Genomic DNA, 22,865 nt, shown 5'->3' with positions numbered 1-22,865 from the left:
CTAGTGATGACCTATCATAGCATCACTTAAAAGCTGAATAGCCTATGGTGTGTGATATGGTCAATGTGAACTGCAAATGCTTTTCACAAAAGGCTAACTTTTAAACATTTAAAATCCTTTAAACATCAGAGATTGCTAACTGAAGAGAACTTGCAGTGATTTCCTTTAAAGTAGATGTTATCGATAATGATTTTACACAACCAAATGCTTCTTTGCTTCATGACTAAGTTCCAAAAGATGCGATTTCTAATTGAACTCATTAGAGTTATTTATTCTATCTCCATGAACCTCTTAGCCATGGCTTTCATTCTCAAAAGTAGATCTTTTTTTGATTTCTCTGTTTTGTCTGCTACATTATTAGGAGCTATTCTACGACATGCTAGGACATACAAAATGTGTGCTGAAAAATATAATTTAGCTCTGTTCATTGGATTGTTTTGTGGTCATTTTTGATTGTGGCTAATATTAGATATTTGTAAGCATTATGGGGGAATGGTATTTTATACCAAAATTTGTTATGTTTTTAGAGATTGGGTAATTAGTTGCGTTCACTAATGGTAACTTTCAAATGGGCGTGAGGGAACACATTGACGTGTGTATGGCTTATGCCCATGGAGATGGTAGTTTTATAACATGTACCCAGGAAGCAGTGAGGAAGGCGATCTATTAAAGCCGTGAGGATTAAACAAAATGAAATAGATGCCAGATGACCTTAGAAATGCTTTATTTTGAAGGAGACGTATTAAAATTGTCCGACTCTGGCCGAGTTTCGCCACCTTATGAGTGGTTGCCTCAGGGGCTGTATACATTTAAACTTGAAGTATCAAATTGCAGTCATGCTTATTTTAAAGACATCTTTTGACACGATGCTGAATCACCAGTATCCGCTCAAAATATCATATAGAATACACCAGCACAAATCATCATATTTAGAGGGAAAATATACGCAATTGATTACGTCATCCACAAACGGGGCGTGTCTTTCAAGCCATCACTGAATGACAAGTTTCCACTCAATGTATCATAATGCATAATCCACATGTTCCATTGTATATTTGTTAGGAAGGATAGTTACTTATGACATTATCCACTGGGAACTGTTACATTTTACTTCATAAAAACAGATGATTTGATGGTGGCTGAATCGATTTTAGTACTAAGCAAGGCTATAGGGTGAGAATAATAATTAATATCAGTCTTTAAGAGAGATTTTTTAACAACACACTTCCAAGGAGATTAAAGCCAGAAAAGAATCCAATTTGCAAAACTATTGTCTTAAGAGAAACTGTTTCCGCTTTTTCTGCCTAACCTTAGCCACATCAGGAAAATCTCTTAATTTACAATTCAAAAACTGGATCTCATAATATTTAAAAGACAACAGGAGAACCCAGTTTCCACTCCAGCAATTCAAAATAAAGTTAACAATTAAGGTAGCTGGAGTTGATTTCTCATCTTCCCCCTCTAAAATCTTAATCACATTAAAAAAAAATCAAATGAGAGCTGAGAGTTCAGACTTTGAATAATTCCCCCCACCCTTTTTTTTTTTTTATACGACATCAGTAATACACTCTAGATGGGGGGGGGGGGGGGGGGCTTGGATGGGGTACATGATTTCTCATATATTTTCAACACTTCCATCATATACTTTTAAACAAATCCAAAGATATAGCTGTAGATATTTTTGGAAACAATAAATCTCTAACTACATTTTCAAATCTCTCTGTTTTGTCATGCAGCATTACATTGTGTCTAATTAGGCAGCCTTCCTGATCCTGTACTTTCTTAAAGTTACTTGTGAATATATTCAGCAGTTTGGTACTGCTATTCTCTTTAGTCTCCAGCTCAGACAGGTTTTCCATAGAGCTCTGAAATTGGTTGTCAACCCCTTAATCTAAAGGGAGAAAAGAATTCTCTTAATCTGTGACGGTGTCCCACAGATTTTCCAAACTCACTGCCTTGGATCTTCTAACTGTCACTCGTGGAAAAACTGGCAAAGGGTCAGAAACCAAAGAGCTCTTCATACTTTTGTCCTTGCTCCAGTGTGGGCTCCACTTATCTCCACCTCCTCCTACAGCTTGTGCACCTGGCTCTGCCCCCAGGTCTCTTCTCCTTCAGTTGTAGCTCTAGGCAGACTCTGAACTGGAAGCTCTGTCACATCTCTGGCAGGCAACACAACACTAAACACAGGAAGGATCTCTCCTCCAGGTGGGGATTCAACATCAGCAAGGGGCACCTTGGTACTCACTTTGACGTTTTCTGTCACTGGGTCGAAGGGCGATGTCTTCTACTCGGGCTAAACAAAGCCTCAATTGCAAATAAACCAACAGGTCTCCTTTCCCCACTGGATTCTGCAATCACTGACCAGTGACCATAAAGTTTACTGATGCTTTGAGATCTGTGATCCATGGGCCCCCACCAGCCTGGAGGAAGTCGTAATTGAAAAGGATGCACATTTTCCCTTTGCACTTAACAATCGCACCAGGTAATCACCAAGAGGAAACACAAACATGTGCTCCAGATCCCTTTATCCTGCCTCCTCCATCTTTCTCTGCCCCTACCCCATGATGCAGGAAAGTTTTGAAATGGTCTTTGACTCGCTGGAAATGCTAGCTTTCTCTGGTCATGGAGGTAGGCAAAAGAAATCTTGTAATAAAACTGCTAGAAAAAGACAAATAACAGTGCAGATGTTCTCTGTGGTGTGATGCTTATCTAATGTTGGTTAGAATAGTTACAGCAGGCTAAGCAACATGGTTCCATAAAAAGCCATAAGGAAATAATTCAACAGTGTCCTATTAAATCCATGAACCCTTTGTTTACAAAATATAATTCAGGAACTAGTAGCCCTCATGCGAAGCCATCAGGGAGGGAGAGCTGCAATATCATGTTCTTGCACTTCCCACAGCAGATGCTTTCCCAAGGTGTGTGGCTATTAGAACATATCTCCTTTAAATGCTTCTCTAATAACATAGGAACATAATGAATGTGTCGAGTTCGTGGACCCTTGAGCCGGCTAGAGATGATGAAAATGCACCGTGAGAAGGCCCACAGAGGAGGTTGTAGCCTGGAGGTGGATCAGGTCAGAAGACCCACCTAATCTTCACCACTGGAAGCCCAAGATCCTCCCAGGAGGAGCCCTTGAGGATCTGAGCCACTTGAACTTATGTGCGGTCTCCTGAAGGTGAGTACCTGAAGAATTGTCCAGAAGTTGCGAAGCAGGGGGAGTGGTTGGAGCCAGAAGACCAACAGGAACTTCACCACTGGAAGCCCAAAGTGCCCCCAGGAGGAGCCCATGAGGACCCGAGCCGCTTGGACTTAGGTGAGGTCTCCCGGATGGAGTGAACGCGGAGCAGTCTGGATTAAGACAGGCAGCAGACAAGCAGGACATGGATCAAACCAGGAGTCAGGGCAGGCAGCAGACAGCAGAGACCGAAGACGAACCAGGGATCGAGATAGGCAGCAAGCAGGATACCAGAAGACAAGCCAAGGTCAGGAGCCAGGGGACAAACTGAAGTCAGGAGACAGTGGACGAGCCAAAGTCAGAAGCCAGGGAAGCACAGGAACAAGAATGAAGATAGCAACCACTAACCTCTAAGAGGGAACCTCATTGCAAGGCAAAGAGTAGGTCTGGCTGCAGGGTTTAAAAACCCTGAAGGTATCTGACATCATCCCCGGGGCGGTTCTCTGATTCCCATGCTGGTCCCTTTAAATCCTAAGCCCCTGCGCGTGCCTAGGGGGCGGAGCCAGCTGAGGAGAGTCGGTGGCGTCTCCCTTGAGGAGGGATCGCTGCGAGAATGGCCTAGCAAGGCCCGAACGGGATGCCGTGGTGCTCGGAGAAGCCCCGAGGTAGAAGGAGGGACCGACCGTGGACCTCCGCAGGCCGGGACCGCAACAGAATGATAGCAGAGAGAGACCAGTTGTTCTGCCCAGTCTGCCCAGTCTAGATTCTTCCTCTCTGGTTTTATACCACTTTGGATAGATGATAATACAAATTCCCAACAGCAGCTCGTCCATTACCTATGTCTTATACTTGAGCTTTCAACCCTTTTCCCACTCCTTCCTCCCATATCTGTTCCAAACATGTTTAAATTTTGTTACAGAGCTGGCCTCCACTACCTATGCTGATAGGATATTTCATGCATTATTGTTTTCCTCTTTGATTCTTATAAGAACAATACTTAATCCATGTCTCACCATCAAGTTTTGTAGCAAGGTACTGCCATTAAAATTTATGAGGATGTTATCCAAGAACATGAAGCCTCTCCATGCTCATATTTAGTTTTTCCCATGGTCACTCTATGAAGATTAAACCCAGCCTTCTTGAAAGCCCAAATGCAGCTGTACCATTGCTGTTAGGTTTGTAATCACCACTCCATGTAGGATATCCCAGCTTAGTACGTGTTATCTCAGACTTCTTAAAGACTAATGCAGTTGTGCTGCTGTTTAGGGTTCCAACCTAGCCCAATGCAGTTGTACCTCCCCCTCTCTGCCCATTGACTTTTCTTTTTGCCCTCTTTGGTTCTCTAATGTTGCATGTGATTGAGCAAACAAAAAGCCCCCTGCCTTTTTTCTTCCGTCTGTTGTCCAACCACAATGTGCCACCACCACCACCTGTCCTTACCACTGTGCTCTGAGTCTATCCCAAGTGCATTTAAATTCTGTCATGGTTTTGGTTGCCATTGCCTCTACTGGTAGCTTATTCTAGTCATCCATTGCCCTCTCAAGAAAGAAACATTTTCTCATGTTTCCTTTGCAGCTGCCTCCCTGCATCTTCGTATCATGATCTTATCTTGGAATTTCCTTTTCTATGGAACATTTTCCCTCATATTTATTGAAGCCAATCAAAGATTTGAAAGTTACTTTCATGTCCTACCCCATCCCTTCCTTTCTCTCATGTGTACATTTTGAGTGTAGGGGGCGTGCTGCAGGTCCTGCCTCATTTTAGTAGCACTTTTCTGAACCACTTCCATTTTCAATGTTCTTTCAAAAGTTCAACCTCCAGAACTGAACCCAATACGCAACATAGGGAAAGAATTATATAAAAGGAATAGATGTCCGGCTCTACGCACAATAATTCTCTAAAGAAGGGATGGAAATTCACCAACTTTGCCATGCAGTAAAAAAATTTGACCATTTCAGACAATTTGAAAAATCAGAAACATTGGGTCAGTATTTTCAGAGAACCATCCTGACAACTTCCAACCCCTCTCTTCTCCCAATTATTTTCTCTGGGAAAATTTAGAAGCTGTAAAATGACTAGTGCTCTATTCTACACACCTAAACCCCCAAAGACACATATGAACCACACATAAACATCCGTACACTTCACCCCCACACATGCATAACAACTCACATCATACATATATACACCCTTTCCCTCCCCTCCCTATGGACAAGGAAATAATTGATGTAGCTTCTCTGTCCAAATCTCTCTACATGCTCCCTCATGTGTATGTACCCTCCTCCTGCAACTACACAACCCTGCCATATTACTCCTCTAAAGAATCCCTATCCACGTATTTAAACTCACTCAAACACTTGCATCCATTGATTCCCCACACACACTCACACTCCTCACTTACAATCCCCCACATATACACTTGCACACTCGTATCCCCAAAATAGACAATCAATGCACACAATGCACCACACATATACTGCATGCATACAACCCCCCTTCAGCCCACACTCGCTTCATTACAACCACAACCACTACCTCAGAGGTGGCCAACTCTGGTCCTCAAGAGGCACAAACAAACCAGCTTGGTTTTCAGGATATCCATAATGAATATGCATGAAATACACTTTCTCTATTGTATGCAAGTCTCATGCATATTCATTGTGAATATCTTGAAAGCCTGGCCTGTTTGTGGCTCTTGGGGACTGAAGATGGCCACTTCTGCATTACCTACAAACACAGCCATACTCCCAAAACACTCATCCCATGACCCCTTACCCACCCACACCATCTCTGTTTTTTGTTTTTGTTTTTTTTTAATTAAAAATGCAACAAGAGATCCCGGATGGCAGTGGCTTGAGAGAGCATGTTTTCTGAGCTCTTGTTGGTTGACCATATTTTCTTTGTTTGACTTTGCAATGCCTCATACAAAACATAAAAAGGAAGCTGAAAGACTTACCAGCTACATCTTCAGCTCTTTGGACAACAGAAGATAGAGGGATTCCTTACATCATGTCTGTGGTTTTATTAGGAGTAGACTCTGTGGAAGGATGTGAGGCTGATTGGTTGCAGCAGCAATCAGCTGAGGAGGTTTCAATGTGTCCCAGTGCTCCTTCTGACCACAATACGAATTTGCCGCATTGAATGATTTGACACTGCAGTATAGCTTTAGTAAGGTAGTGTCCTCAATGCTGGTGCATGTGTGTGTGAGGGGGGGAGGGGGGGAAAAATTTTCTTCTTGCACTTTCATGGGATTCTGAGATGGAGAAGAGGTCAGTAAAAGTGTTGAATCTCCACGAAGAAGGATTGGAGTTTAATTTGACTCTATTAGGAAGTTTGAAGGAGGTCTAGAGCACAGACTATTTTCCTCAGTGTTGGTGAACAAAAATGAGGAGAGTAATGTCTTTAGAAGTTTGTGTAACAGTAACATTGCACTCCTTATTTATTTGATTTATACTCCACTCTTTGGCACTTCAAAGCAGATTGTCAGCCCTCCAGGGATAGGGAATGTAATCTAAGAGGATCATTTATTAAACATTTTTCCCATAGCATAGAAAAACCCTTAGGCCTAATTTTGTAACTGGGGCATTGAAGGATAAAGTGACTTGCCCAAGGTTACAAGGAGTAAAGGTGGAATTTGAACTTTGGCTTCCCTGGCTCAAAACCCATTTCTCTAACCACTCACCTCTTCCTCCACTTGAAAAAACTTCTATTATTACTCTTAACTCTGTTTGAATGGTCTGATTGTCACTCTAGCAAGCAGTTTGATGGTTATGTTGACTTCAGATATACATTTATTTATTTATTTATTTAACAGTTTTATATACCGAAATTCTTGTAAGGGGTTACAAATCAGTTCGGTTTACATAGAACAGCAACAGTGCTTCAGTAAATGAAAGCAATTACATTGAACAATTAACAGAGCTTCAAAAGAGAACAATTACAAAGAGTTAAGGATTCCAGTAAGAATAATATAATTATTAACCAATAAAACAAGCAGATAGCATTTAACATTTAAACAGCAACAGTGTCTCGGGGAGAATAAATATAATATGCATGTGATGGCAGAGGCTAAGATCTTGAACTACGAAACAGAAGAACTAGTGGTTGACTCCACTATGGAATGCACCAAAATAATATCATGGAACAGGGGGGCATATAAGGGGCATATGAGGGTGTCACTGTACCATGTAGATAAAAGGTTAGTGATTAGGTGTGTGAACCGTTGTGAAGGCAATAGGAACTAAGTAGAGGAGCTAAAACTGGACATGAAATTTTTTGAATAAGTCGATAAGATGATAGGAAGAGTCAAAATATTACTCATGAGCGGGCAGGTTTTAATTGAGACGAATTATCTGAAAAGGAAAAGGCCTGATTGAACAACCAGGTTTTGAGTCTTTTCTTAAAAGTAACAGGGCAATGTTCTAGCCGTAGGTCAGGAGGGAGAGAGTTCCAGTGTTTTGGACCAGACGCTGAGATGGCTCTCATTCCTGAAGTTGTTTTAAGAAAGGGAACCTGGAGGGTGTCTTTATATGCTGCTCTTACCGGCCTGGATGGTACGTGCTGTCTAAGAGGGAACTTGAGATCCAGAGGTGTGATGTTGAATATCGCTTTGTGTGTGATGGTTAGAGTTTTGAACAGGATTCTGTAATTGATAGGGAGCCAGTGGAGGATTTTCAGGATGGGGGTGATGTGGTCCCATTTTTTGGATCTGGTTAGAATCCTGGCCGCGGCATTTTGCACCATCTGTAATGGCCTGATAGTATTTGTGGGGAGGCCGATCAGCAGAGAGTTGCAATAGTCTATTTTTGAGAAAATGAATGCCTGAAGTACTGTGCGGAAGTCGTGGACGTGGAGGAGAGGTCTAAGTCGTTTTAAAACTTGGAGTTTGAAAAAGCAGTCCTTGGTAGTGTTGTTGATGAAGCATTTGAAGTTAAGTTGTTTATCCATGAGGACTCCCAAATTTCTGACTTGGGAGGAGAATGTGGGAAGGGTTGCAGGAAGGGGGTTAAGCTGTGTGAAATTGCCGTCGTGTGAGATAAGAAGATATTCCGTCTTTTTTGTGTTCAGGATCAAGTTGAGGCTTGATAGAAGGTTGTTTATGGAATTGAGGCAGGTGTCCCAAAACTCGAGGGTTTTGTTTAATGAGTCGGTGATTGGTAAGAGAATTTGTACGTCGTCTGCGTACAGATAGAAAATTAGATTAAGACTGGTGAGGAGGTGGCAGAGAGGGAGGAGGTAGATATTGAAGAGGGCTGGGGATAGTGAAGAGCCTTGGGGAACTCCCAATGTTGAGCAGACAGGTAGGGACTCTTCATTGTTGATTTTGACCTTGTAGGTCCTGTTTTGAAGGAATGACTTGAACCAGCTTAGGGTGGTGCCTTTGACGCCGATGTCCGATAGACGATCTAAGAGATAGGCGTGGTTCACCGTGTCAAAAGCCGCAGAAAGGTCGAGGAGAATGAGAAGACTTGGTTGTTTTTTATCCAGACTTGTGAGGATGTTGTCTGTAAGTGTGATTAAGAGTGTTTCAGTGTTGCGGGCTTTCCTGAACCCGAACTGATATGGGGAGAGGATTTTGTTGTTGTTCAAGAATTCTGTGAGTTGCTGGTTTACTATTCTTTCCAAAATTTTTGCGATGAATGGAAGGTTTGCAATAGGGCGGAAATTGGCTGGATCATCCGGGGAGAGATTCGGTTTTTTTAGCAGAGGTTTTAGGATAGCAAGTTTAAGTGGTTCTGGTACATGGCCCTGTGAGAGCGAGCAATTGATGATTTTAGCAATATGCTTGGAAATGGTACTAGGAATGGAGATAAGCAGGTTGGATGGGATTGCGTCCAGAGGGTGAGATGCAGGTTTGAGCTTTTTGAGAATGATTTCTATCTCCAATGATGAAGTAGGTTCGAAGGTTTCAAGATTTGTAATTGGGTGAGCGGTTGCAGCAATGGGGGGTGGAGGGAGAAGAGTATTGTTGTGCGTGAATGGAGCTAAGAGGTTTAAGATTTTATTTTTGAAGTAAATCGCTAGTTCGGCTGCTTTGCTTGTGGCTTGATCATCTGGAACCGCAGTAGGTGATGGTTTGGTGAGCGAGGAAATGAGAGTAAATAAAGCTTTTGGGTCATAGATGAAATGATGGATTTTTTGAGAGTAGAAGTTTCTTTTGGTGCGGAGGATGGCGATCCTGTATTGATGCATGAGTGTTTTGTAAGCCATCAGGTTACTTGTAGAGGAAGGGTTTTTGCGCCAAAGGTGTTCTCTGCTTCTGAGGTCTCTCTTGATGGATTTAAGTTCCGGTGTGTACCACGGTTTTCTGTTGTCCATATTTGAATGAAGAGATTTTGTAGTTAGTGGGCAGGTGAGGTCAGCCACTTTTTTTGTGATTTTTGACCAGGAGGCAGTAGCTGAGACTGCATCAGTGAGGTCGAGCTCACTGACGCAGTCTCAGCTACTGAGACTGCCGAAGTTAGGTGATTGATGAGTGTGTCAGGGTTACATAACTTCCTGTAATGGATTTTGGTCTTTTGAGACTGAGAAGTGATAGGTTGATGATTTTTTAGAGTGGTGGAGATAAGCTTGTGATCAGACCAGGGGATAGGTGTACAGAGTGTGCCAGTTGAGGGGGAGAGGCTCTCATTTAAAAAGATCAGGTCCAAGGTGTGTCCTGCTTTGTGGGTAGGTTTGTTGATAATTTGTTTGAAGTCCATACCGCTCAATGAATTAAGAAATGTGTCACAGCTAGAAGACAGTGGGGACTCATCCACATGGAGATTGAAATCTCCCAAAAGGATGGCTGGTTTGTCTGAGTATGTTTGGCTATGAGCTCTATTAGCGGGGATGGGTCTGACTCAAGATAGCCGGGAGGGGCATAGGTAAGGACAATTTGTAGGTTGTTAGATTTGAAGATGGCAAGTTCCAGGGGGGAAGAGGCGTTTGCCCACTGAAGAGAAAGTCTAAGTTTTTTGTTTGCAGCGAGAAGCAGACCTCCACCTCTCTTCTTAGGTCTGGGAATAGAGAAGAAATTGTATGAGGAAAGCGGAAGTTGGTTGATTAGGGCAATATCTTCTGTTTTTAACCAGGTCTCTGTGATGGCACATAGGTCAGGTTGGGACTCCAAGAGGTAGTCATGGAGAAGATGAGTTTTCTTTGTGAGGGATTGAGCATTTAATAGTGTTAGGGTGAAAAGAGTGAGACCTAGAAGTTGGTTCAAAGGAGATATCATGATTGGGATTAATCTCTTTTGCAATATTGAGTGTGAGTGGGGGGATTTTTCTAGGTTGTTCCTGCTTTTGTGAATGATTGGGATGGTGAGAGAGATCATGGTTCGCATCAGTGGTAAATGATGAGAGAGGAAGGTAGGGATTGGTTTAGAGCGAATACAAAAATATCGCAAGAGGAACTCGTGTGGGAGTGAAACTGCTCACGTCGGGGAGAATGGAGAATAAGAGTGTTCCTGTTAAGAAGACAAACGCTTGTTCCACAGAGAGCTGCCTTAAGGAGCTGCACTAAGGGGCGCACAAAGGGGCGGGCCCCTTTGTGCCCACCCCTTTGTGCATACATCAGCGAATGCCTTCAAATGTACTTTCTTTGCTCTGTCAGAAAGAAATAAAATGGAGGTACTGGAACAAGTGGAAAATGCCACCAAACTTCAATCTAATATGATTCAAGGAAAATTGGTCCATGCTAGGAAAACTGAGAATTTTGAAAACTTTTCTAGACATTTCAATCTCAGAGTGCTGAATTTTCTAAATCACATATTACTTCACCATTAGATTTGTTCAAAAGATTTCCTGGAGATATTGAATATTCCAGCTAATACTATGCCACCTATTGCTGAAGTTTATTTTCTTATGGAGGTCATGAAAGATGGAATGGTGGCAGATTCTCTGGAAAAAGGCAAGCCATGGGTAACAATTTGGATATGGCTTCTATGCTTGAAAGAACAGGAGAAGAAGCTGGTTTGTCTGGGAATACACTTTTGGTTTCCTTTGTTTTTATTCAAGACCATGATACAATAATGAAGCTTTTCTTGATCGGAATAGGCAAGCTGGGTTTTTGGGTCAAAAACTTTAGATATTTCCTCATATTTCCAGGGCAACTCAGGAGCATAGGAAACAATTTCTAACAATGTGTCAGGAAGTTTTAGCTCTTGCGAAATGTTTATTGTCCATTTTCCATGTAATTGTATAGTTAAACTGCATCAAGCTAGATATGTCTTTTTTTTTAACCCTCTCAACTTTGTTTCTTTTTGGATTCAAGAAAGTAGATGTCTAGATAGGGTTGGTAATTAGGGTGTAATTAAGAACTGATTTGACATCTGTTCCTCTGTATTACTTTTCTTTTTTTCCTATTGCCTTATTCTTTTGGAGCTCATTCTTAGATCTCTCTATTGCCTTTATGAATGAAATTGGGAACATTTTTCTTTGATTTCAGTAATTCCCTATTTATTTTTATTATTTAATGATCTCATGATTTCTGCTTGCTTTATATTGCAACACATACAAAAATATCTGAAGAATTTTGGACATTTTTGTTGGATGTTATTTTTGCTTTCTTCCATTCAGAATGAATAAAAAATTGGCCTCATTCATTGCGTTTTTTGCATTTGCTAAAAACACCTGTACATCCCTACATTTTGATAAAATGCCACTTCTGTGTTTATATTTATTAAATTTGATTCACTGCAAGCCAAACAGTTAACATATATATAAATAGTCATGATTTTCAAACAAAACAAGGTAAAAAAAAAACCCAAACACATAACCCCCTCAACAAAACCTTGCCACAATGTAAAAGGGAAAAGAAATAACACAACACACAAAAACCAGCATAGATTCCTAAAATGGCTCTCATATATACAACAAAGAAGATTAATAGACCCCTTTCCAAAAGTGGCATGGAAAAGAAGTAACACTAATATAGGTCACACAAAAAAATAGTATTAATTCATAAAATAAGTCTCATTATGTATAACCCCAGAAAACAATAATAAAACCCTCCCCCAAGACAACAGGAAAGGAAAACAAAACACTAGAATAATACCCACCAAATTACAGAAATATTCCTAGGGTAAATCTACCAAGCCCTATATATACAACATAAAACAGTAACCAAATCTTTCCTCCAGTGCAACAGGGAAAAGGAATAAAAACTAGAGATGTGCATTTGTTTTTTCCGAATTGGAAAATTTCAACAAAATTGTCCAATTCAGCATGTTTCGAGGGGGCCTGAAAAATGATCGGGATTTTCCCAATTTTCCACGAAAATTCATTTTTTGGATTAGTGCGCGATAACAAAAACTAACAAAATCTAACGGTTTTTGTTAGTGCACACTAATGGGAGTTAGCATGCACAAACTCAAAAAATGATTTTTCGCGAAAAAAACCCCCAAACCGCAAAAAAATGAAATTTCCTGCGGCAGCCGAAAAACGAAGAACCACACGAACACAAAAAATGATTCACATCTCTAATAAAAATTATAAAACCATTAATAGTTCAACCAAGCTGCAGTAAAAATTCTTGAAAACAATCACTCAATCACTCAATCACTCAAGCCCAACCATAACATGAGGCTAAGCATGACAGGAGAAAACAGGCTAACACTAGAAGTTCAAAGCAGAACCAAGTTTTTACAGCTTTACTGAAGTTCAGGTAAATCAGTTCCAATCAAATGTCCAAAAGTAATGCATTTATTAAAGTCAGAGCTTGATAACAAAAAGAAATCTGACAAGTAAAGTCACTTCTTTTTTCTAACTCTTTTTTTTATTAGTTTTCACAATTTTAAATCAAGCAAATTATTACACAAGCTTGTAAAAATTGAGACAATATAAGAAAAGAACAGTCAAATGGAAAAACCATCACAAATGTAAGAGAAGATTATTATCTAATAATCTCATCAAAAAGCACCAAAAGGGAAATGAGGATTAATGGAGCAAATGCCAAAAAGAGCAAAATAACAACAACAAAGAAAAGACAGCTAATAATTCTAAATTTTAACACAGCAAATTATAGACTTACTAGAGTTGAAGTAAAATCTCAACAGACCTATTATCTAATAAGAACATAAGAAAATGCCATACTGGGTCAGACCAAGGGTCCATCAAGCCCAGCATCCTGTTTCCAACAGTGGCCAATCCAGGCCATAAGAACCTGGCAAGTACCCAAAAACTAAGTCTATTCCATGTTACCATTGCTAATGGCAATGACTATTCTCTAGTGAACTTAATAGCAGGTAATGGACTTCTCCTCCAAGAACTTATCCAATCCTTTTTTAAACACAGCTATACTAACTGCACTAACCACATCCTCTGGCAACAAATTCCAGAGTTTAATTGTGCGTTGAGTAAAAAAGAACTTTCTCCGATTAGTTTTAAATGTGCCCCATGCTAACTTCATGGAGTGCCCCCTAGTCTTTTTACTATCCGAAAGAGTAAATAACCGATTCACATCTACCCGTTCTAGACCTCTCATGATTTTAAACACCTCTATCATATCCCCCCTCAGTCATCTCTTCTCCAAGCTGAAAAGTCCTAACCTCTTTAGTCTTTCCTCGTAGGGAAGTTGTTCCATTCCCCTTATCATTTTGGTAGCCCTTCTCTGTACCTTCTCCATCACAATTATATCTTTTTTGAGATGCGGCAACCAGAATTGTACACAGTATTCAAGGTGCGGTCTCACCATGGAGCGATACAGAGGCATTATGACATTTTCCGTTTTATTCACCATTCCCTTTCTAATAATTCCCAACATTCTGTTTGCTTTTTTGACTGCCACAGCACACTGAACCGACAATTTCAATGTGTTATCCACTATGACACCTAGATCTCTTTCTTGGGTTGTAGCACCTAATATGGAACCCAACATTGTGTAATTATAGCATGGGTTATTTTTCCCTATATGCATCACCTTGCACTTATCCACATTAAATTTCATCTGCCATTTGGATGCCCAATTTTCCAGTCTCACAAGATCTTCCTGCAATTTATCACAATCTGCTTGTGATTTAACTACTCTGAACAATTTTGTGTCATCTGCAAATTTGATTATCTCACTCGTCGTATTTCTTTCCAGATCATTTATAAATATATTGAAAAGTAAGGGTCCCAATACAGATCCCTGAGGCACTCCACTGTCCACTCCCTTCCACTGAGAAAATTGTCCATTTAATCCTACTCTCTGTTTCCTGTCTTTTAGCCAGTTTGCAATCCATGAAAGAACACTGTTAAATCAGCTGGTTCAAGAAACGAATACCTATTGCCATCCAATTTACCAAACATTTAGAAGGATAGCAAAGAGAAAATTCACCACCTAAACTAAGGACTCTGTCTCTGAACTGAAGAAAATCTTTTCTTCTATTTTGTCTATCTACAGACATCCGGAAAAATCTCAACTTTGTGTCCTATAAAGAGAGCATCTTTGTTGGAAAAGTATAGTCTCATTATGAAATTTGTTTGACAGAAGAGATTGAAACCAACAAAGTACCCCTCTCATTGATCACATCATCTGATTGTTACAAAAAATCAGTTAAACAAAGAGAAGATGACACTTGGAAAGGGTTAACGTTAGAATACATTTTTCTTTTTTCTTTAACAGAGATATAAAGTAATTTAGTAAAGGTAGAGATATGATCAACAGTAAGACCAAGAACATCATTCATATACTTTAAACTAAGCTCATTTGGACCAATCAGAGAAGAACATAGAAAATTCAGAAAACACAAGTTAAGTGATTGCCATTTGTTTTCAAAGAGTTCAAAACATTTGTGAACAGAAGAGATATCTTTAACCAAAATCAATTTAAAATCTTGTGCAACAGAGTCATGAGATTCTAAGGTCTTAATCCTCTTATTTTAGACTGACATATCAGATTGAGTAGCTAAAATTTGATTCTTCATTGAATTCAGTGAAGAAGAAAAACTATTTTATTACTCACTGTTTCTTCTAGTAACACCAAAGCACGCCAAACATCCTCCAAGGCCTATACTTGCTGGCCTCTGCAGAATGGAACCCAACACAGGTTCTCCTGTTGAACCAGATGACACTCTTGCCATGAGGAGAGGCCCATCATTCCCACCAATCATACATAACTCCACTGGAAGATAGCGAAAACCTTGCAGGATCCTGTACAGGAGGAGATAGTTGGAGCTCAGGAATAAGAGATATTTTTGTCTCAGGCTGATCACATATGCCAGCAGCAATGAGAGGACTATTTGAGCTTGAAGGCTCTTCTACTCCAATAAACATCTGAGGAATTGTTTGTTGACCAGAAGGTGTGGGAATATGAGAAACTTAAACCCAATTCTTCTTCTTACCCATCAGGATGTAAAAAAAACAAGGAGTAGAGCAAGCAGTCAAAAAAAGCTTTGGACCCAAACTGGAATGAAGGGGCATGCCCCTTTGCTGCTCGGCTTTGGCACCGGTGGTGGTGGCACTCCGCTGGGTGCCTCCTTTAGAGATGGTCCGGATGCTCAGAGGAAACATCAATGCTGCACTGGGAGATGCTCTTGCAAGTATTCCAGCATCTAGTATGGCAAGAATAGGGAAATCCTCACTGTCTGATGAGCTCTGTAAGGCGTCTCATTTTGAGATGGGCTGGGCACTGAGAGAAGACATCAGTGCTGCGCTGGGAGCTGCTCTTGTGGGTGTTGCAGGTCAGGTACAGTGAGAATAGGAAAATCCCCACTTCCCCAAGTGAAATCACTTCTGATCTCATAACTGAAGGAGGTGGTACCACCAACAACTCCTGTTAAGAGGAAAAAAGTGTTCTCAAAGAGCGACAAGGACTTAAATCAAATAAATGCAATGGAAAATCCCTATCAATACAGCAGAAAAACAGAGAATTTTGAATTTAACTCTGCATGAAACCAAGAGCTAGTAAAGCTTCTGCAGCACCAGGGAAACATGATCATATTTTCTTAATCTCTAGATCTGTGGTGACCCCCTTAGGTCATCCACTAGATGGCCCTAAGTCCCTGCTTAGAAACAACATTCTGTGAACCTTCCATCTTCTTCAGCCTCTCCCAACTTGGAGGACTGGGATTGGTTGACTCAGCCTATTTACTACAGCTAGTTTAATATTCTGGGTGGTCAGTGCCAGTTAGGCTTAGAGCAGTGAGGATGCAGTTTTTTTTACTCCCTGGTGAGGCCTCCCAGCTTCATCATGAACTTTATTTTTGAAAAGGTTCCTCACTGTGCACTCCCTGCCAGAGGGTCTCTCTCTAATTATTTGCAGTGTAGGTTTTTTATTTTAAATTATTATGTTATGTTTCTGATTTGTATATGTGAAATTGTAATCCACCCAGAACAGATATCTGGCAATTGGGTGGGTAAGAAATTGCTGTAAACGAATAAATAACTAAATAAGTATATAAATAAAGATTGATTTTTACCAATCCCCTTTTGGGACTGTCAGTCAAAGGACTGGAGATCTGTAAGTGCCACTCTACTCCCTAGGTAGGCAAGACCAATGACAGTAATTTCTGTGTGAGATGTTTGATGGCCAAGATGTATCCTGTTTTTTCAGAAGGGTTGGCTGCTTAAACTTTGCAGAAGGCTCCTCCCTGACACAAAGGACAAGGGCTGAAGATCTGTGAAATCTAATCCACTCCCTGGATGGGGCAAGACCAGTAACAGTAAAGCAACTGTTACTGAGGGATTTTGTGACAAGCAAGTATTCGGATATTGTTTTGTGGGGGAGGTTCTGATCCACCCCTCCCCCATAAAGGTTCCAGGGCTGGGATAGCCTGGTTCCCAATTCCTAAGACTTTTCCTGCACAAGAAGTCACCAACACCAAGACTAAGGAGAAGGATCAAGATTTTTGGAGTCTCCCTCTAGGATCTCCACCCCATGGGACCAGGACAGGTTGGGTGTCCGTGAATGAACTGAGACTCCGGTAGGAATTTTCTGTGTTCGAGGGAACCCCCTCCAAAAGGATTCCCATTTGGGTCGCTGGGAGAGCTTTGTGTACTCTAAAATCACCATAGGAAGCTTTACCCAGATACCTGAGATAAAGGACATCTATCCAGAAGAGAAAAAACACCTTTATACATCAGTTAGCTGGAATTTCACTTTTTATGGATAAAATAGACTTTAATTTAAATGTTAAAGAATCAGAAAACTTTTAATTTAACACCAACAGCCTTGTCCTGCCTGGTTTGTCCCAGCATCTCGCCCCTTGGGATGCGGTATCTAACAGCCCTGCCTGGGACATAAGCAAGAGCTTTGCCCCCCAAAAAAGATTCCACCCTTGGGAAAGAGAGTAATGTTCTGAGAGAAGTGCTAGCCAGAGAAGCCTCAAAGAAACAAATTAATTTGTGTGCCCTTGGGACATAAACCTCCCTAAACAAGGGTTACAGATCAGTTTGGCCACAGTATTTTGTAACAGTTGTACATGTTTTGTTTGGGCCTTAGGTAGGCCTTGGTACAAGATATTACAATAAAATTAAAGCATGCTCTAAGATTTGGAGGTACTGGGTTTTCCGGTGTTTTATGCACAGAAGTCATTTGAAAATTATCCACTTAAAGGTCAATTTTCCAAAGTCGTGTGCATAAAAATCTGAATGTATGCCTATAAATAAACCTTCAGCTTTCACATAAATAAGGGATCATGAGTACATTTGCATGTGTAAAAGCAAAAAGGGGCAGGCCCGAGGCATTCCAGGGCAGGGCCAACAGTGTCACATGTAAGTTGCTATTTTATAAGCAGTTTAAGTATGTAAATTTGGCAGCTTACTTGTGTTTATTCATACCTGCTCTATTTCTGGAGAAAGTGATAGTAAACACCTTAAAAGTTAAATAATGACTGGGCAGAGGGTCTGGGTGAAATGGGGGAAGTTGAGGCTGACAGCCAGGAAGGTCTCGATGACCTCCAGATGTACTAGGTCAACTAGTAGACTAATTAGTAAAACTGGTAATTTCATTGCTTCGGGTATGTTAGAAAATTTCTCGACTTACATGAATAAAACCCAACTTCCTGGAAGTATATGCAGGTAAATTGTGCAGGTAAAATCTCCATGTGTATATTTTTAAAGTTAGACATATGCGGGTATAGCAGTTGCATGCCATGTATCCCGATAAATTCCATTTCCAATCTGCTACTTATCCGGATAAGTCTTGAAAGCAGCACTCATCTGGGCAAGTTCCGATTTACCCGGCTAAGTTCCAACTTATCCAGATATGCAACAGCTTTGCCGGATAAGTTTTACTTATCCAACCAAGGAGGTCATTTATCAAAATGCATTAGGGCCTTAATGCATGCGATAAACACCGCATCGTGAAATGCATATGCAAATTTTATTCAAATGGAAGGAGTAAATGGAAATGAGGGCTGGTTAACACTGCATGCAATAACATAACGTACACTATCATGGGATTTAACACCAGAAATAACTACACCTTTTTTTTCTGGGCATTGTGCCTGCAATAGCTGTGCGTTACGGCCGAAATGGGATTTATCGCAAATCCCGTTTCAGGGGGGATAGAGAGAGAGCCTCTCTAATTGATCCAGATTTCTCCATACTGGGCCGGATTTTAAAAGCCCTGCGCGTGTAAATCCGGCCGGATTTACGCGTGCAGGGCACTCGCGCGCTGGCGTGCATATTTTGCATAGGCCGCCAGTGCGCGCATGGCCGTCCCGGGGCTTCGTAAAAAGGGCCGGGGGGCGTGTCCGGGGGTCAGGGGGCGGTTCAGGGCGGGACTGGGGGCATGGCGCCAGCCCAGGGGCGTGGTCGAGGCCTTCGGACCAGCCCCTGGGTCGGGTGATGGCGCGCCAGCAGCCTGCTGGTGCGCGCAGATATACGCCTGCTTCCGGCAGGCGTAAATCTGCCAACAAAGGTGGGGGGGGTTTAGATAGGGCCGGGGGGGTGGGTTAGGTAGGGGAAGGGAGGGGAAGGTGAGGGGAGGCAGAAGGAAAGTTCCCTCCGAGGCTGCTCTGATTTTGGAGTGGCCTTGGAGGGAACAGGTAGCACGCGCCGACCCTGGATTTTATAAGGTACACGCGGCTACTCGCGTATCTTATAAAATCCAGCGTACTTTTGTTCGCGCCTGGTGCACGAACAAAAGTACATGCGCGCGTAAATTTATAAAATCTACCCCACTATGTGGTTACATGTAGCTATCTTTTGAACCTAATATGTGTGCATCAGGAGTCTGGCTATTGGATGCCACTGCTAAGTGATGGCTAGGACTCCCTCCCCCTAGTATCCTCCTTTCCACTCCTCCTTCAGCATTCTTGGGTCCAGTGAAACTGAGAAACAGAAGTAGGGATCAGGAATCAAATCTAGCAGGTAGATTTTAAAAGCATTGCTCTTACAAAAATGGCTCCATACACGCGTATGTGGGCTGCGTGTGAGCAGTGCAAATTTTAAGAAGCCAGGAAGTACGTGCATACATACCTGTGCGTGCATCAAGAATAAAGAGGCAGAAAAGTGTTGGGGCATAGGCGTTCCAGGGTGGGGCCAAGACTTACGTGCATAATCCTCAAATTTGCATGGCTGAACATGGCAATGTGCACAATGTTACCTGGGTAACTTTACTACTGGTCCTGATGAGGTGCAAGTCTGGAGATTTTGGGCCGAGAGAAAGCGACACAATCTGACATTTTATATAGCTCCCACTGTAAGAGGGGCACTTTCAACTCAGAGTGGGTTTTGGCAGAGGGGGGGAAGTGTTACAAGGGTCTACAGACCCTTGCACCTTAGGCTTACTAATGTAACACTCCCCAAAAAAACCCATCCTGTGTTGAAAGTGCCCCTCTTACAGTGGGAGATATATAGAGTGTCGGATTGTCATTCTTTCTCTCTCTCTTTCTCTCTCCCCCCTCCCCGATGGTCACTCGTGAATATGCGCGTAAGGGCTCCACACATATGCACGGTAAGGATATTCTAAATGATACACGTGTACTTGCATGCACGATATAAAATTAAGTGTATTTTTGCTTGTATGCCCAATACATGCGCTTATGGGTGCATGCACACTCCTTTTAAAATTTACCTCCCATATTTTAACATACAGCTGGGTTATCAGTCTGGCCCCCAACTATCTTCTTTTGTTAAATATTTGTATATTAGTGTTTAAACAGACATTTCTTGATAGTCAAAGTACTGTGAGAAAACATGCAATTTGTTAAATAGCAAAGGAGTTGGATTTATAGCTCCCTGATATCTGGTAATCTTAGCAATTTTGGTTTCTGAATGAAGTAAATACTGTGACAATAAAGGACTTGCTCAAATATTTTCCTTTATGATCTTTGAGCTATACAAAAAACTTGTAGCAACCACATTCCTTTTCCTGGAGCCCTAGATTGGTTTGATTTGTTTTCTTTCAGAATAGCAGCATAAAACGTGTTTATAATAATACAGTAAATAACAGCAAATAAAGACCCAAATGATCCATCCATCCTGCCCAGCATGTTGTTTGGGTAGTAACTGCTATTTCATGCAGGTTAGCCCCACATGCCTTTGGTTAAGGGTAATAACTGTCACTTCATGCAGGTTACCCCCATTCAGAAATGATACATCTAAAGCTAGCCAAAGGTTACTTCTTTTCTTCTTTTCCATCCTCTAGCCATTAAGCATCTTTTGTGTTTATTATACACCCTTTTGAATTCCATTACTGTTCTTGGCTTCACCACCTCTTCTGGGAGGGCATTCGATGCATTCACCACTTTTTCCATAAAAAAATTTCTTGATGATGTTTCTGTGTCTTCCCCCTTGGAGTTTTAGATCATGACCCCCTAGTTCTATAGCTTCCTTTGCATCAGAAAATGTTTGGTTCTTGTGCATCATTTATACCTTTCAGGTATTTGAAAATGTATATCATATCTCCCTTGTCTTGTGTTCACTCTGTCAGGTACTGTTAGAGGAGGAAATCATTAACAAGGAGTACCCTTATAGATAACTCTCTCTCCAGGACCTCATGTCATATAAGTGTAACATTGCTCCTACGAGTTAATGTATTAGTATGAGAGCAATAATTATTTTATAAGGATAGAACTCAATAATCAGACAAAAGAATATTCCATACAAGAATATGTATATTTATTATATATAAGTAAATTGATCAAGACTTTTCTAAAATGGATACAGAAAGAAAAAAATGGTTAACTTACCTATATAGGTTAAAACCAGGCCTTGGATTGCTATCCCCTGTTGCAGTAGAGTTAAAAAAAATAGCAGCCTCGAGCTCACAATTCTTACCATATCTATACTTTCATCTGCCTAGTTGCTTATACAATGATATGTTTATGTTTATATGCTTAGACAACTTATAGGCTTATACCTTAATTGTTTCCACTTTTGGGATTAATTGCTCACAGGCATACATATCTTAACTCTTTCAGTTTAACTGGTTGTATGCCCAATCTTCCCATCTAGCTATCCAGCTACATTGCAGTTATTTAGTTATTGTTTTATTTTACTAGTTTAAAGCTTCTAATAATTAAGTATGAACTTATTGTTCTGGATTTGCTAGGTAGTTAGCAATCCGTTATATATCTGTTGGAAATCTGCTAAGGAGTAGCAATCTGATATAAATCTGTAAATTTATTTATTTATTTATTTATTTATTTATTTATTGAAGGTTTTTATATACCGGCAATCATGAGGACATATCTTGCTGGTTTACATGAAACGGGGTGCATTAAATACATCAAACTAAAACTGTGGTGATCGAAGGAAACAGTTACAATTAACAAGGGTCACAGAACTTGGAGAAGAAGGAAGAGATAGGAAAGAATAACTGGTTAGACAAAATACAAATTAAATTAATTAAATACTATGTACAAATGGTATTGTTAATGGTTGAATGTTTTGGGGAGTCCTTGGATTGAGTCCTTGGATTGTATCATTAGATTGTGTCTGGGAAAGCTTGCTTGAATAACCAAGTCTTAAGTCCTTTCCTAAAAGTTAGGAGGCATGGTTCTAGTCTGAGATCTGTAGGAATGGAATTCCATAGAGAAGGGCCAGCTGTGGAGGTGGCCCGATCTCTGAAGGTAATGTGTCTGGTCGTTTTCGTGGGAGGAACTTGGAGGGCGCCTCTGTAAACTTCTCTGGTAGGTCTTGTCGAATTGTATGCTTGGAGGGGGATTTGAAGATCGAGGGAGATGCGTTGATGTATAGTTTTGAAGATGACACACATGGCTTTATACATGATACGGAAGTATACGGGTAGCCAATGTAGCTCTTTCAGGATGGGAGTTATGTGGTCTCTCTTTTTTGCGCCTGTTAGTAGTCGGGCTGCTGAATTTTGAACCATCTGTAATGGTTTGGAATAGGATGAGGGCAGACCTAGCAATAGGGAATTGCAATAGTCTAATTTTGAGAAGATGACTGCTTGGATGATCGTTCTGAAGTCTTGAGCATGGAAGAGAGGTCTTATCCTTTTCAGGACATGGAGTTTATAGAAACAGTCTTTGGTTGTTTTGTTGATATGTGCTTTGAAGTTTAGCCGGTTGTCTATTATCACTCCTAAGTCTCTAACTTGTGAGGTAGGTAGGTTGGTAGGAAGAGAAGAGTTAGAGCTATTGTTCTCAGGAGAGATGAGTAGGATTTCTGTCTTGGAGGAGTTTAAGATGAGGTGAAGGCTGTTGAGTAGTTGTTTGATTTTCAGGTGGCATGATTCCCAGAAGTCAAGAGTTTTAGAGTATGTGTCTTTGATGGGGATGATGATTTGAATATCATCTGCGTATAGGAAATAC

This window comes from Rhinatrema bivittatum, chromosome 6 (assembly GCF_901001135.1).
Source record: "Rhinatrema bivittatum chromosome 6, aRhiBiv1.1, whole genome shotgun sequence".
NCBI lineage: Eukaryota > Metazoa > Chordata > Amphibia > Gymnophiona > Rhinatrematidae > Rhinatrema > Rhinatrema bivittatum.
This window is presented reverse-complemented; position numbering follows the sequence as displayed.